This window comes from Lissotriton vulgaris, chromosome 6 (genome assembly GCF_964263255.1).
Source record: "Lissotriton vulgaris chromosome 6, aLisVul1.2, whole genome shotgun sequence".
NCBI lineage: Eukaryota > Metazoa > Chordata > Amphibia > Caudata > Salamandridae > Lissotriton > Lissotriton vulgaris.
The window spans coordinates 1,768,236,022-1,768,253,149 of record NC_141694.1 but is presented as its reverse complement, the minus strand read 5'-3'; the positions used below and the strand labels follow the sequence as shown (position 1 = coordinate 1,768,253,149).

The 17,128-nt window shown below is 48.3% G+C and overlaps 1 pseudogene; it reads right to left on the bottom strand.

Annotated features, from left to right (window-relative positions):
- LOC147709441 (pyruvate dehydrogenase (acetyl-transferring) kinase isozyme 2, mitochondrial pseudogene) overlaps positions 1 to 12,606 on the bottom strand; it is a 34,420-nt pseudogene extending 21,814 nt beyond the window's left edge.
- Positions 12,607 to 17,128: the final 4,522 nt, after the last annotated feature.

Genomic DNA, 17,128 nt, shown 5'->3' with positions numbered 1-17,128 from the left:
GGACATCCACGTATGTCCTGCAAAGGTGTGATGGGGTAAACTTTGATATGCATGCAGGATTTACTATTGGAGCACAACAGAGAGCTAGATACTCCATTTCTAAGGCTGTGTTGATTAAGTATTTTGGAGATAAGAAACAGTGAAGCAACCGTTCTAAGTGACATCTACACGCACCCCTTGTATTTATGCCGATATGAAGGACACTAAAGAAGAGGTCCTGAGGAAGGTGGTTACAAATTATTGAGACCACCAAAATGTACTTTGACCATGTGTGTTTTCCCTGGTCTAAACACATTGATGGAAGAAGGAAGCTCGGTATCCTCTCTGTGTCTCTGTGAGAACTTCCGGGGATTAATGATTAGAATCTGGATTATGTGTTATGAGTGACTGGCATGAATGGATGAACGGTAGGGGGTTTGTGGCCTGGATTTAATTCTGTTTGTTAGAATATAGTGGGTTAGTGATTATGTAATTGATAAATTCCTAGTAAATTGATCGGCCAGCAGGCTCCTTTGGTATACATTTGTTAGAAGGTGTTTCTGACCAGCTGAGTCGCCCGGATTTTTTGCTTTTTGAACACTAATTATTCAGCTTTTACTGTGGGAGAGCCACATAAGTTGGGACTCACCCACAGTGAACTCATGATGAAACAGACTGCATGGGGATTTCACCGGTGTCCCCCTGGTGAGATTAGGCCGCTGCACTGCAGCCTGAAAAAGGGGCACCGGGCTCGTTACATGCAGACATGTGGGTACATGCAGGTGCACAAGTGTAAGGGCTGTGCAAGGGAGATTCCTGGTGTGGGCAGCCCAGGAGCATCTACACAGTGAATGGTATGGCAGGACTTATGCAGAGCTGGGTGGTGACATGGAATAGGCTTTATACAATGAGAAGAAACATAGAAGGGGAAATAAGTGTGCTTTAATATTTTCACTGAAAGACCACTTCCTTATTCCCCGATGAGGATGGGGACCACATGGGATAGTTTCACTTTCCTAGGGCCTTCAAATTCCAAACACGCACTAGTCCACTGCCAAGTGCCAAGTCATATTTGTACTACTTTTGGGTCATCCAGAAATGTCATATTTCTCTGAGTCAGCTCGTAACCAAAACCTGGAAGGGGCTGACCCTGCCAGGCTGGATTAATGACCTATCTCCCCAAGCTGTAGCATCAGAGGCCTAGTCCTTCACGATAAGCATTCCAAGGGCGAAGGGTGTGGTCTGCTGAGGATGACTGGTGCTGGAGCCTGGCACCATGGGCAGATGGAAGGAAGAACCTCTAGACGTGTGCCACAGGGGGAGAACAGGACAAGTGACCAGAAGCCTGGGCTTCTACACAAAGAGAAGAGAGGCCCAGGAGGAGAGCCAGGTGAAAGGCTGGCACAGGGAGCCAGTGATGACAGCTCCCTGCTGAATCCACCCTCCGTGAGACCAGGATGGCAAAGGAAAGTGCTCCCAGTGGCTGGGGTGCGCCGCCAGGACCAAGAAGAGGCAAAATCGTGAAGATCTGTCCCCTGGGGGCTGAGCAAGGCCCGCCAGAAGGTAGGAGACCTGTGACCTCTGGCCGACCGCTGACAAAGCGCGTGAGGCTCTGCCGCCGGTCCAGGATATGCCCCCGGGGGGTGCCCCCAGCAGAAGATAAGTTGGGGAGTGTCATTTCGCTCCCCCTGAAAAATGCCCCTGTGGGGTGCCAGGGGCCCACCCTGGCCCCTGCCGAATTTGGAGATGGGGGAGCGCCATTGCACCCCCCATGGGGATAGTGTGAGGGGCCTGGGATTCCAACGTCGGGCCATGCTGAAGGAGGGGGAGCGCCGTTGCTTCCCGCGAAGAGGAAAGTCAACCGGCGTGCCAGGAGCCCACCCTGGTGACAACAGAGGTTAGGGAGCACCGTTGCGCCCACCCGCAAGGATGTCTTTGGGGCCCGGGATACCAACTCTGGGCTCCGAAGCCCAGAAGCAAAGTCGGGAAGTGCTGTCTCGCTCCCCGTGAAGGTGTCCCGGAGGTGCCCGGGGATCCTAACTCCGTGCCCCGAATCCCCAAAGCTTAGTCGGCACGCTCCTGGTGAAGATGGCGCGGGGCCCAGAACCACATCTCCGCGCCACGAAGTGAAGGAATGCGGGGGGAGTGCCGTTGCACTCCCAGAGGTCTGGCCGGACCTCGGGGAGCGGGCCGACCAGAACTGAGGTGCTGGCTCCCGCGGCAGCAAGCGACCGTGCTGGCTAGACGAGGAGCTGGCGGGGGCAGCCGGAGTGAGCTCCCCGCGCTGTCCACCAATGATAACGCCATGCTCGTTGCCCGGGTGGGACCGGGATCCCGAAATGGAAGAAGAGAGGAGAGGAGCGGCCGGGGGAGGGCTCCCCGAGCCGCACAAGGCTCACCTGGAATGGGGATCCGGGTGGGACCAGGCCTCCCCAACAGCATGAGGAAGTGGCGTGAGGCTAACAGCGGAGCAGTGCGGCTCTCCCCAAGCAGCAGGGGAGCCGCTGTTACAATATTCATGGAACCGGGAAGAAGCACCCCATAATGCTTTGCAGCGCCTGGACAGGCCTGCATGAATACATGCTGTGTTCCATGTGTGGTGGCTCCAGGAGAACGGGGTCACCACCAAGTGAGTGCCAAGGTGCAGGGGGAGCTGCAGGAGCAACACAGACTGCCCCAGCACAAAAATGGAAAGTCCCTCCCTAAGTTTCTGGGGGATTGGAAAGAAATAATACCTCAGTGGCTCAGCCAAGTGTCATCAGCATTCTATGGCTGGAACTTTTGTTCTTCAGTTGGGGGTGCGTTAGGGACTGCAACAAGCTCTGGAGGGCTGAGTTGGGGATGTGTGGAGTAGGGCATCCCCTGGATATGAAGAGGGGTAATTGCACAAGAAGTGAATTACTGGGGTTATTTCTATTGAGTGACTGAGAGTCACATATGTAACGTGAAGTCATAAGCAAAGTGGGGTTATGTTGCTGGACATTCCTGCTAGGGTGTCTGGCTGTATATGCTTAATCCTGTGATTTTTAACTGTGATGCCTTTTAGGGGCTTTAATTGCAATGCATTACAACTGTTATACGCTATGCTGAGTGCCTAAATGAAAGTGAATCCCAAACATGTATTCTTGCTACTGCGTTAGGTGAAGAACAACCCCAACTGCTAGCCAATAAGATGAAGAGGTGTATACTGTATGGTCAGTATGAGATGCGCAGTCAGGGTTATGTGTCACCAAGACAGGTGTACTTATTTTTAATGCTTGCTGAGATGATGGGGTGGGTCACCACTGGGATGGTGCCAGCTGGCAAGGCCCTCACTCCAGGTTGTGTCAACCCACTGCATTTGGGGGCAAGATGATGTGCATACATGGGAGTATAGTACTAGACCTCACCCCCCCAGCGAGAGGGGTGGAGATGTTATGCAATGTCACAAAGTAATTCCAACAGCTTATGTATATTTGTAAATTGGGGCATAGTATTAAGAAGTGTGTGTGTTTAATAAATGTACTCTTACTTTTATAAAGCAAATGTTCAGACTGAACAATCAATAATTGAATGTTATTTCTGTGTACCTGTAATGGCGATTACTAGCCCACCCCACATCCCTTGAGTAAGCCTTAGACTGCTCTGCAACGCTACCCTCTGAGAGTCAAGCGCTACAATAGGGTGTTTGGTTCCCAGTGAAGGACAAATGTGACATGTTATTTGTGCAGGCCTCACAGATACTGCCTTGTTTTCCAACAACATTGTTCTGTTGTCCCCCGTTCCCGAGCCGCAAAATCATTGATTATGGATACCCTGCATTGAGTGGTCCAGGAGTGTTACTACTTCAGTACTCCAAAATGCCTTTTTGAAAATAATCATTAAATCATAACATGTTTCGACCAGTGTTTTAATAGGCTTATAGTGCACCATTTGCCAAGGATGTGCATAAGGCCAGAGCTGCTGACTTTGGAACTATAGAACCAGGTTTGAGTCTCAGTGTCATCTCTACATCCTGTGATTCTGGCAGATCACTTTACCTCCCCATGCCTCCTAAAAATTAATGTGTCTTTGTGTAATGTAACTGGTGCTCATATAAAGCGCTCCAATGCCTTCAGGTCCAGTTCACGCTCTATAAAACTGAAACAAAAAATATATACTTATACGTGTTCTCCCCTCCAAAATCCTCCTGTCCGTGCCGGCCAGAGAGGCCACACCCATAACCCACTGCGCTCTGAACTGGATCAGGACATTGTACTTTAGTTTGCGCCCCATTGCTCATGGGGCGCAAACTAAAGTGGGGGACGCGGGGGACATATCCCCCCCAGATTTTGTAGTGGGGGAGATGTGGGGGACAAGGGTGGGGTGACGAGGCGACAAAAGAATTTCCCCTCTCTCTTCTGTCTGTGGCAGGTTCATTGGTATGTCAAAGCAGGAGTGCTTTGACATGCTAATGGCCCTGTACTTGACCTGTGACCTTCCCTTTTGTTGTGCTGCAAAAGCTACAGGAAGGTTTTCACACCTCGCCCTCGCCGCCACCACTGCCTGCAGTCTGCACTCCCAGCACAAAGGAAGAGAGGTAGTTTGTTTATTGCTGGCTGCAGGGCCGGCTTTAGAGTTGGTGGCGCCCAGTACGACCATCTTGTTGGGCGCTCCAACAAACTTTTTTATTTTGAGTTATGTGGGAAACATTGCTGGTGTAATGCTTCTTAAGGGGCTCAGATGTACAGCGCTCTGAGCACATGAGATGTAAAATGTGCTATTTACTGCATTCCTGAAAACAAGAAAGGTATTTGGAATAGAGGCACACAAAGTAAAGGAATAAAAAGAGGTGCCCAGAATACAATAGGTGCACACTGCTGCAAGGCATTGTGCGGCACACACAGTGACAGGTGCAAGCCTACGTTCAGCACAGCTAGTGCACGTTGCTTAAACCAATGAGACTTCTAGAATGAAATGACATCTGATGCTCTATAAGACATGAAGACAAAGTATTAGCAGGTTAGGCCCTTGTGTATCAGACCTTCACAAAGAAAAGGAGCACAGATGCCCAGAGATGATATGAATGGAGAGTGACTTCTTGAGTGGGAGGATATGTTTGGTTGCTATAATTACTTAGCAGTAACATTTTGCCTAATAGCCTAACAGTCTGCCTGCTTAGACAACGCCTGGGTGGCAGGCCTGGTACTGGTGGCTAGAAAGCCTAGTTTGAAAGACAGAGGTCCTGGTTTGCGAGGGAAAGTCTGGACACTCAGGCATGTCTCAGGGTGTTCACCCATTTTACCCACTTTTGTAGTTTTCATATTGCGCAAACTTGGCCGAAGGGGATCGCAGTGCATCATGTGAACACTAGATTATAGTACACAATGTCAGATTCATGTTTTTTCCAGGTATGGGGAAATTAAATGCTTTGCCCAGAGTCACAGCATAGTGAGCCAACGCCAGGACTTTAACCTGAGTGTCCAGCTGCAAATTCAGAAGCTCTATGCGTTAGGCCACATCTGGTATCCTGGCCACTTGAATTCATCAGATGGCAGACTGTATATGCATGGAAAGCGGCATTAAAAAAAGTCCATACCCGACTGTACTCACCATGGCAGAAGCGGAAAGCTGGTATGGGGCAGACTGTACACACCAGAGCAGCAGTCTAAATGAAGACAAGCCACAGCAGTGAAAAGAGGGTCAAAAATAGACTGCATATAAGGGATAGCAGTTTAGACACACAAGTAGGCTGTACACCAGAAGAGTAGTGTAAAGAGAGATGAGGGCAAACTGTGCACAGCACACAGGGGTCGTTGGGACCCACTGGCCTGAAGGGCCCATTTTCTTTCTTGCACTGGGGTACATGACACACTGATAGGCCTCTGGTAGCAGGAGAGCAGTGTAAATAGGCACAGGCAGACTGTCCACCTCTGTAAAGTAAGACAGTATGGATCAGGACAGCAGTTTGAAGGGGGCAGGCTGTAAAGTAAAAACATTGACAAGCAGACTGTTCACAATAAAACATAAAGGCATGAAAAACGGCGAGACAAGGAAGGCTTGTACATACCAAAAGACAGGAGCTTTGTTTTCAGCCACAGTGCTTTGCCTCAATTTCCTGTGATGGACACTCGAGTGAAGGCCAGTGCTGTTCCTCTCCTGTATCTTAGGGTTGCTCCTGCGAGGGCCCTCGGGCTTGTTGTCAGAAGTCTGAGTGTGCACGGCTGCTAAGACTAGCTGTTGTTGCACAGCACAAGCACTGGTACAGTGGTGGACTCGGGCCCAGCAGCAGCGTTTGCTGCATGTGCAGCGACAGATAAGGCATCCTCAGAGGGTCATACTTATTGCCAGTGTACATCCATCCACAACCACGTGAGCGCCTTTGTCCATCTTCGATTTTCACAATGTGGAAATGGAAGAGGACAGCAAATGCATTTTGGTGAGAGGCAAATGACGACACCTGAGCTTGGTTCCCAGTGCAGTGGCACCGGTCGCACCACCCTAAAGCCGGCCCTGGCTAACTGCATACTGCCCCTCCTCAGCCCGGACCCTACCTCATTTGACTGTTTCACTCTGCGCAATTCAGCCACTCAAAGCCTACTGTTTTGTTGGAATGTTTATTTTGATCAGTTGAACCTTGCCCTGGAACATGAGAACAATTAGCATCAAACATAGTCTAAGCTATCTTGCATTATGTTGTGTCAGATGCATTGGTCTGTTCTAATATTTACACAAATAACTATTTAAATACCACTATTTTGTCTTATTTGTTTTATAACGCTACCCAACACAATCCAGGATGTTGGAGCGCTTTAAATCACACATACACATTATACATTCACAATAAACCATATGTGTGTAAATCAATTTACAGGATGTGTTACATAAGATAGTGAGGGTTACAAGGTTTAGGAGTCACATGTCCTTTCCTTTATAATTCGCTGTGCTATATTATAAGGATTACAATTCATGAACTGCAAGTAAATAAAGGATCTCTGTGTTAAAATCAAAAACCCATAAAAGAAAAATACGTCATCTGTATATCACATGGTGTGCTTTGCGTGAGCCATATTAACCCTCTATGCTACATTGATTCAAAACTGGGACTAGACAAAACAACTGTCTATCCAGAAAGAACATTCACCTCCAGAGTTATCTTACCGTTATTATAATTATTTCCTGAGATTTACTTGGTACATAAAGATCACTGCACCAGGTGCCTTAATCCCATGAGATTTTTTTAAATGCAGACTTTCTAACCAAATAAGCAGAACAGATATACAGCCATGTTACTCCTTGTTGCCAATTTCTTTCTGGCAGAGCTTTAATAAATAAATGTATAAGTGGAGGCCTAGTTCTTGCATCGGGCCGCATCGCTTTTTGGTACAACTTCGACGCAAACTCTAATTTGTTAAATATTGTAATGCGCTCGAATGTACTCATGATAGACCTGCTTAACAAATGCGAGGTCTTGGAATCTGATGTGATTTTTTTGTGATATTATTTCCTGTGAGGTCATGTGCGATGTCAAGCGCAGTGATGTCACTTACATACTGCCTAACTTGGTTAGTGCCCCACTTCTTTTTTTTAGGACTTATGCCCTGTAGGGAGAAGTGTATTAGAGAACTGGTTTTGGCGGTTGTGGTAGGCTGGCTTAGGATATGGTGCACATTCTCAGGAGTGATGCACCTTGCAGCAATACAGGCAACCCGTATGGTGATTTTAGTGGTCTTTGATAACCATATAAAGCTCTCAAAGTGGTAGCTGTGGAGAGGAGCCTTAAGGCTTATCTTGAAGGAGTGTAGAGCAGCTTGTTTTACCACATTTAATCAACAGTGTAGATTAGATGAAAAAGAACCACACAGTGTTTATAAAAATACGGCTATTTATTATGCAACACAATCACTAACACACTGGTATATTTCCTACCCAGATATATCAACAATACACACAAGAATCCTTCAAAATAATTAGTTAAGTAGCACAAATATACACTGGTGTCCAGGGGAAGACCAAACCATATGCGAAGAAAGTGGAATGCAAGAGTGAAGACGGTGACCGTGTTGACGCAGCTGCAAGGACCAGGAGATGCTGAAGAAGACCAGGAGTCATGCACGAGCTGTCCCATATTGGGTGTCGGTTTTCAGGTGGTCGGTGTCTAGCGGGAGGACCAACAAGCCTTGGTAGCCGCAAATGGCGTGGAAAGCAAAAAGATGCAAACATTGGGACCAGTAAGATCCAAGCGACTCACCAAGTGCAGGAGAGTCAGAGCAGGCCCTGCACCAGCAGGGGAGCCCACTGAAGCAAAGTAAGACCCTCGAGAGGACCCACATGCCGAAGGCACAGGAGTCGCAGGAGGACCTCACACAGCTCACAAAAGATGGAGCCCTGCGGTGCAGAGCATTCAGTGAGGATGCTGATCTTTGAGGGATGAGGTGCTAGACGGTGAATCGTCTTGTAGCCCAAATATCTCTGGAGTGCAGAGCTAATAAGCCTTGGCAAAAGCAATTCACCGCACTGCACATGAGTTTGGTCCCAGCGGCTTCGATGAGCTATACTGTCCTCAAAATTGCAGAGAAGACAGGCCAGGTCTCTAGGGGCTGTAGAGCCACCACCTGTGTTGCTGGGCCGCGTGAAGTCCGTTGGACGTCAGGAGCAGCGAACCGGTCAGCTTTGTTGCGGTGCCTGCAGATGCAGGGGAGGGACTCCTGCACGCCAAGGGAGATTACTTCGGATGTCCTTGATGCCCACAGGCCTTCTGGAGAACTTTTGTGATGCACAAACACAGACGACGCAGAAGACTTGAAGAACAGCAAGACCAGGAACAGCAGGAGCCTTCCTTGATGCTGTCTCGGGTCCAGTCAAAGTCCGACGAAGTCCAAGTGTCCAAACGGTAGAAGAGTATCTTGGTTTCAGAGGTGAGTCTTGTTCCACGAAGAATCTGAGGACCTACCCACGGGAGAGCCCTTAAGAACTCTAGGGAAAGGATTGGAACGACTCAGGGGTCCCTCCTAGAGATGGGGCTGGACAGAGGGGAGGATACTCCCCTTTTCTTTGTCCAGTTTTGTGCCAGAGTGGAGACCAGGGGTTCCTGAACTGTCTCAAACAGAAGTATGCAAGGTAGGCACACATTTGGCCCTTCAAAGCAGCCTGGTGCCACTGGCAAGTGCCCCCACCCCAGCCCAATACAATCAGTCCAGTCTGGGAGGTGGGCACAGGAAACCTATTGTTCTACCGTCCCTTGCTCAAGCTCAGCTCAGCAGCAGGAGTGCAGAATTGTGTCTGTGGACAACAGCACTATGTTGCTGGCAGACCCTGAATGGCTGTTACTTGGAGTACAGGGGGTCATCTAAGGAGCTCCCCAGTACTTGGGATCATTCTTCTAGCACTACATTCAGCGTTAGGGTATGATTCCAACACGTTTGATACAAAACATGACCAGGTCCAGTGCAGCATTTATTTAGTTAGACATCTCATAATAACTGATGTCCACTATATTCCTTAAAATGGCTGGTCGATCCTACAAAGCCCGGAGAATCGACTCAGCGGTCTGTAAGGGTGTCCTGCTCCTGCAGGGGCACTCTAAAATTTGTAACCGAGCACCCTGCCTACCATAGGGGTGACATCATTTTTAAGTGCAGTGACCTCAGATATAAGGAACTTATAGCTGTTGTGAGAGGTGCCAGCACCATCTCACACAGGCTGCAATGGCAGGCCTGTAGTCAAGTTTCAGTGGACTCCCACAGTGGCAAAATACTTGCTGCAGCCCATTGGAGCCTCTGGTGTACCTATGCCCTGGGTACCTTAGTGGCATATACTAGTGACTTATAAGGGTACACCAGTATCCAATTGTGGATGTACCAAAGTATTTAGCGGAGCCAATTTGGGACAGAGAGCACAGTTACTGGCATCCTGATTAGTAGGATCCCAGCACACTACAGTTGAAACACAGTGATCCCAGGCAAAATGTGGAAATGTGGGGGTAACCATAAAAGCAGTTCCTTCTTTCCTACACCCTTCCACCCCAAACGTAAGGATGAGGCTAACCTTGCCCATTTGAGGCTTCATTTTCTTAGTGGAAATATCTGGACAGTCCATCTTTGTTGAGATGGTTACTCTCAGGTCTATGTTCCACTGAAAAGTCCATCCCCTGTAGGGAAATGGACCACCTCAAAAGTTTGGGTTTTTCACTCTTCATCTGTTTAAGCCATGAGAGGGGCTTATGGTCTGTCTGAACAATGAAGTGAGTGCCAAACAGGTATGGCCTCAACTTCTTCAAGGTCCAGACCACAGCAAAGGCTTCTCTTTCAGAAGCTGATCAACGCTTCTCCCTGGGGGTCAACTTTCTGCTTATAAAAGCTACTGGTTGATCCTGGCCCTCTGCATTAAGCTGTGACAATACTGCACCTATCCCTATCTCAGAAGCATCTGTATGGACAGTGAATTTTTTTGGAGTAGTCTAGACTTTGCAGAATTGGAGCAGAACACATTGCTTACATTCAGGTTATCAAATGCCTTCTGATAGCTAAATTCTAGATATGCTGCACTATAAGCTTCCAGACCTGTTAAGACATAATTCACCAGCTTCTGAAATGTGGAAGGTGCATTTTGTAAACCAAAAATCATCACAATATTTATTTTATTTATTTATAAAGTTTTATATAGCGCAAACAAGATCCCGAAGGATATCAGAGAGCTTTACAAAGGATGGAAGTCAGGACTTAAATCCAATATAGTTTGGCATCCTCATTGAGTCTGATTTGCAAATAACCAGCAGTCAGGTCAAATGTACTGAGATATTTGGCAGGGGGCAAAGTATCAATCAGTTCATTTGCCCTTGGCATTGGATGGGCATTAGCCCTAGTGACTGCATTGAGGCCTCTATAGTCAACACAAAAACGAATCTCTTTCTTACCATCCTAGCTGTGAGAGTTTGGTACAGGAACTACAAGCCTAGCCCAAGGGCTATCTGAAGACTCAATGACTCCCAACTCTGCATCTTTTGGACCTCTGTCCTGATGAAGTCTCTGACATGGCCAGGCTGTCTGTATTCTTTTAGTCTTCACAGGCATGCTGTTGCCTGTGTCCACTTCATGGGTACATCAGGTAGTTTGACTGGGTGTCATAGAAAAGAGACCAGAAAACTGAGAACCTGTCTACAATCAGTGAGGCTGTCTGCCAAGGCTACTCCTTCAACTGATCCATCAACAGGGTCCTGAGAGAGGAGATTATGGAGAGGATCACTCTCTTCCTCCAGTCCCTCATCAGTGGCCATGAGCAAGCTCCTGTCAGCCCTGTTAACAAAAGGTTTTGGGCGAATCACATGAAGTACCCTGTGGGGACTTCTTGGAGTACCTAGGTCAACTTGGGGCCACTCCACTTGTCATAGAGAGCTGCTGGAGCCACAGGCCCCAATGCCCACTCTTTCTGTCCTGGTTGGTAAACAGTAAGTACAGCCTTTTGGTCATGTCAAGCTTTCTGAAGCTACTGGCTGGCCTCAAGGGTTTTTCTGGTGCCTTCATATGCTCAGCCATGTGAGAATGCAGGCCCAAACAGAAGTTCAAATGGGCTGTAGCCCACCCCTTCTGAGGAACCTCTCTGTAGGGAAAGAGTAGGCAACGTAGTAAGACATCCCATTTTCACATCAGCTTTTCTAGGAGTCCCATGATCATACCTTTGAGGGTCTTGTTGAACCTTTCAACAACCCCATTGCCTGGTGGATGGTAGGGTGTGGAAAACTTATAGTTTATACCTCATTCTTTCAACATAGCAGTGATGTAGCTAGACAAGAAGTTAGTTCTTCTGTCTGACAAGACCTCCTTGGGGAAACCAACTCTGAAAAAGATTCCCAGGAGAGCCCTGGCCACTACAGGAGCTTTAGTGGTCCTAAGGGGAATAGCCTCTGGATATCTAGTAGCATGGTCCACCACCACTAAGATAAAACTATGTCCAGATGCTGTTGGAGGATTTAAGGGACCTGCAATGTGTATCCCTACCCTCTCAAAGGGAACCCTAACCACTGGCAGTGGGATTAAGGGGGCCTTTGTTGTGCCACCTGACTTACCACTGGCTTGGCAGGTGACACAGGACTGAAAAAACTCCTTGGTGTCCTCAGACATGTGGGGCCAATGAAAGTAAAGGGCAAGCCTGCACCAAGTCTTGCTTTACCCAAGATGATCTGCAAGGGGAATGTCGTGTGCCAGGGTCAATAAGAAACCCCTGAACTTCTTAGGTATGACCAACCTCCTGGTGGCACCAGGCTTGTGGTCTCTACTTTCAGAAAACAGGAACTTTCTTCCTGATAAGTCCTGTGAGACCTACTGAAATGTCCTGCTTCCTCAGCAGCAGTTTGATGTCTGAGTTGTTCAAGAGAGGGGCAGGCCTTTTGCTCCAGACTGAAGTCTTCCCTTGAAGGACCCCTGACCCTAGTTGTTCTGCTTTGTCAGGCCCAAGCTCCTCAGGTATAGTTCCTTCACAAGTACTGAGATCATCTCCCTGAGGAGGCTGATCCTCATTGTAAGTCTGAGAGGAGGATACATCTTTATGTTTCTTGCTCCTTCTCTTGGGAGCTGGCTGGTCAATTTCTTCAGGACCCAGGGCTCCCTGAGTGCCTAACTTCTTGGCCTCAGCCCTAGTGACAGCAAAGACACTGGCTGAAATTCCCATCATTTCTGCATGAGTCCTGAACTCCACTTCAGACCAGGCTGAAGTTTCCAAATGATTGCCCAGCAGATAGTCCACAGGTAGGTCAGGGGATGCCACAACTCTCTTTGGGCCAGTTACCCCTCCCCAGCTGAGATTGACATCTGCCATGGAATGATTTGTCCTGGTATTATTAGCATTGGTCACTTGGTAAATCAGTCCAAGTAGAATCTGCTCAGTAGACACACGTTTTTCTGTCACCATAGTGACACTGACCCCTGTGTACCTGTATGCCACAGCTTCCCGACTATTGGTGAGAGGCTGTTGTCTGTATTTGCCCAAGTTAGTGGGACTTACAATAAGGGTGGCAAGCTCAGTGCCCCCATCACAGACTAAAACAGCCTGAGTGGGTGTCCTGACTAGGCCAGAACCCACTTTAGTACACAAGGTTAACACAGCTAAACTCTTGGGGCCCTACTACTACCAGTGCTGTTGCTAGGGGCATTAGGAGGTTTAGGAGGAATAGTAGCAGTATTGGTGCTAGACTTAGAGCAATTGGCATCCTTTGCCCTTTTACTTTTTTCCTTACACAAATAGCACCAAGGTTTCTTGTTAGAGTAGGAAGAGAAATGGGACCTACCCCCAGAGAAAGATTTTTGAGGACCTTCAGTAGTCTCTTTCTTTAGATTTCTCCCCACCTTTCTCTTGGGCCTTAGAATAATCTTGCTTCTTCTGGTCAGCCACTACCATGAGACTGTTGTTGCACTCTGGTACAGACCCACTAGTCTGTCTTCTTTCCCAGTACGGGAGAGAGGTCAGATCCGAGTCCATGTACTGGTGCAGTGGCTGATTTTGACATTTGTTAAAGATGCGTTTCCTCTCAACTAAATTGTACAGTCCCTCACAATCATGCACATGTCGCAAAGAGCATTCAGTTTATTCTTCCTTTTCGTCCCATCTTTGTTTGCTTGGGGCATGAAGATGTAAGATTCAAAAACATGTTTTTTCACATTTGGTCTAATTACTTTGTGATTGTAAATAACAATCGAAGTATACTTGGAAACTGTGTTTACATGCCTGCCTTTATCGATGTTTCACTACAAAACAATGCGATTGTATTCTTTTAACGGAGTGTACGGTTCCCAGACTATGGTCGATTTGTATCGGGACACTGGAAAGTCTAAAAGGTTGTCCCTGTCCCCCCCAGAAATGTAGTGTCTCCTACGCCCATGTGTAGGGAAGTGGGTTTCTGTTGCAGTCACCTCCCAACTTTTTGCCTGATACCTTATGCGCTTTTCCTTGGTGTGCCCTGGGTCCCTGTCAATCAGGCACGCAGGGTCTGTGTTCCTTCCCTAAAAACTACACTAAAGCCTAAACCCAATTGGCATCTCTGGCCAGAGGTCAGCCCCTGGTAAATGGTACCCTAGGTACCCAGAGCACTTTGACCAGAGAAGACCCCTAAGTGGGACGTGGTCAAATGACCTTGTTGCCTGAGCGGATTGTTTGCCAAGACCGCGGGTCCCGCTTCGCCTGCTGATTGCCCTCGTCATCTGGAAGCTGTTGTGGGTGTGGGCTAGGACCGCAGGGCTGCGAGCAACGGGACCAGGACTCTGTTTCCCAGGAGCCCCGGTAAACCCACGCCCGATCCACCTGGGCTGCTCTCCCTGATCGCCCCGCCCAATTGAATTACAATAAAGTACCTGGGTTCCAGCTCCAACATGGGACGTGGTCAAATTACCTTGTTGCCTGAGCGGATTGTTTGCCAAGACCTCGGACTTGGCACCTCGCGGTACCCGCTTCGCGGGTCGCGCATCGCCTGCTGATTGCCCTCGTCATCTGGAAGCTGTTGTGGGTGTGGGCTAGGACCGCAGGGCTGCGAGCAACGGGACCGGGACTCTGTTTCCCAGGAGCTCCTGTAAACCCGCGCCCAATCCGCCTGGGCTGCTCTCCCTGATTGCCCCGCCCTCCATTCCCACAAGGGTCAGCCCCATATAAACAATCTGCACTTCCCGCTGCGCAGGAGCGCCCGGTGCGAAGCCCGGGCAAAGGGCGGGCCCTCTGAGGCCCTCGTAGGCCAGAGTAGGCTGGGCTGGGCCAACTCTCTTTCGCCTGCATTGTACTGGTATTTTGGTCCTTGATACAGGTATCGGACATGGCATCACCGGCTATGGAGGGAACTACTGTGAAGGCGGTGGGAGTCAGAAATGGGACTTTGGACAATTATTTCTCTAGGGTACCGGGTGATGGGGATAAGGAAACCTCTCTGGCGGAGCGCAGGGCTGAGCGCCGCCGCTTTATTGAGAGCTTGAAAAATAGGCCCTTTACCGATATTATTCCTCATCCTGTCTCCCAAGAGATGTGCATAAAGCTCCCCCTGTTAAGGGTACTAACATCACTGACAATGTCAATGCCCTCGGGGATATTCCATCTAATGCATCACCCCCCGTTACCCCTTTAGGGAACCTGGAATTTTTACTTAGGTCATTGCTCCTGCCCATCAGTGAGAGCATAAAGAAAGTAGAGATTAGACTCACTATCTTGGAGGCAGCCATAAGTAGTATAAAAACCGCAGCTATTATCCAAGGTAGACCCTCTGAGTCTAACCCCCCTCCTAACCCTCTAACCCTTCCAGCTAACTTGGGACCTCCCTTAGTGACTACTGCTGCTCCCCTTCCGCAACCTCTTATGGCCAACTTAGCCCCGACACAATATAGCAAACCTAACTTTCCATCCATGCACCCAGTAGGCCCAGTCCCCCCCATGACAACCTCCAATGGGGCTACATCTAATGACAGTAGTGCTCCTCCACCCCCTGAGAAGCCTGCCCCCAAACCACGTAGACCCGATCTGCCCCCTGAGGCTAACCGCTTCATGGTAGTCATGGCTGGTGCCCACGCCCCCTTGAAGCGGGTGAAGGTGAGAATTTTCACTCACTTAAAAGTAAAGTCATTAAATGGCTGAACTGGAATAGACCCCTCCCAGCCTATCTTAACAATGAAATTATCATGGTGAGAAGGGTTCCCTGGCTGGGTAAAACTAGAAAATCTATAACTGGGGATTGTATTACGGTGAGCTTTCGAGATCCTAGGACTGTTCTTCATATATGCGCTGGGTCTAATAGATCTCTCGACTCCACCATTCAGACCCTGTCAGTGTCTTTTTTCTTCCCCCCTACCCATATGCACCATGACCAAGCCCAAGGTAATTGGACGAGGGTTGAACGGAGGGGTAGATATCGTGGGTATGTAGCAAGACCGGTGTTCCGACCCCCGGAGACACCCTTCTATGACTATAACCGATTTAACTGTCTTAACGGACTGGATGATGTCGACTGACTGCCCCCAGCCTTAGATTCCACCCCTTTCTTTCCCGGCAATGGTCTAGTTGTAACATCTGGCACAAGTTCTTCTTTTATTCCCACCGCTGTAATTCCCCCTATTATTGTCCCGGTGCACTTACCCTTTCAGGGAATAGGAACCATCAATAATAATAATAATAATAATCTAGTTGGAGATAGGGGCCAATGCTCAGTAGTCGTAACATCTTCCATCCCCACACTGGTGCACACACCCTCGCAGGTAGTCAAATCACCTCTCCCTGCCGTTTCTCCTACGATGGTTCCCGTAGTTGCCAACAAGCCCTCAATCTCTAATGTACCTGCGACCATTAAACCTTCCTCTTGTTTTCCTGGTTTTAAATTTGCCAGTTGGAATGTCGCAGGTTGGAGTCGGCAAACGTCGTCCTTAGGATGGAGTGAAATCCTTTCTGATTTTGACGTTTTATGTTTACAAGAGACCTGGGTAACCACTGATATTAACCTTGATGTATTTGTGTCATATAACAACCCGGCACAAAGGTCTAATATGGGTAGGGCTAAAGGGGGGTTAGTAATTTTACTTTCTGTGAATTTCCCAGTTTGTATGAAATCACACCAGTCTGTGGGTCACCATTCTCAAATTTTAATCCTAGAACATGTAAGGGGCCATGTAATTAGGTTGATTAACCACTACAACAACTTGTTTGATGCTTCTAATACTACTGTGGTGGAGGAGTTGGGTTCAGCCGTGAGTAACATCCGAAAGGGCATTCACAAACCTATGGATATCATCTGAGGATGGGATTTTAATATTCGTACCTGTCCTTATTCATTTACCAGAATTTGTGGATACGATGGGGATAACGGGGAAAACCGGGCACACTTTATTCACTCACCTTATGGTGATTCCCTTAATTCTTTTATGTTAAATTTGGACCTTATGATTCACCCCCCGGCTGCAGATGCTGATGGCAACTCTGTCCCAACCTTTGTAGGATTGAATTCGGCCTCTGTCATTGACCATTTACTGGTTTCTACACACCTTGTTCCTTTCTGTACGGTACCCATTGTTGTCGACCTTGGAAGTAGCGACCATAATGCTATTACCATGTCGATTTCTGTCTGGGGGTTACCAGCTAACACCCACCGTTTGATAATTGAAGATGTTACCCCCTGTAGACAGAATGATATCCGTATTAAGTGGTGTTTGGACAACTCTGAGAAGTTGCAGCT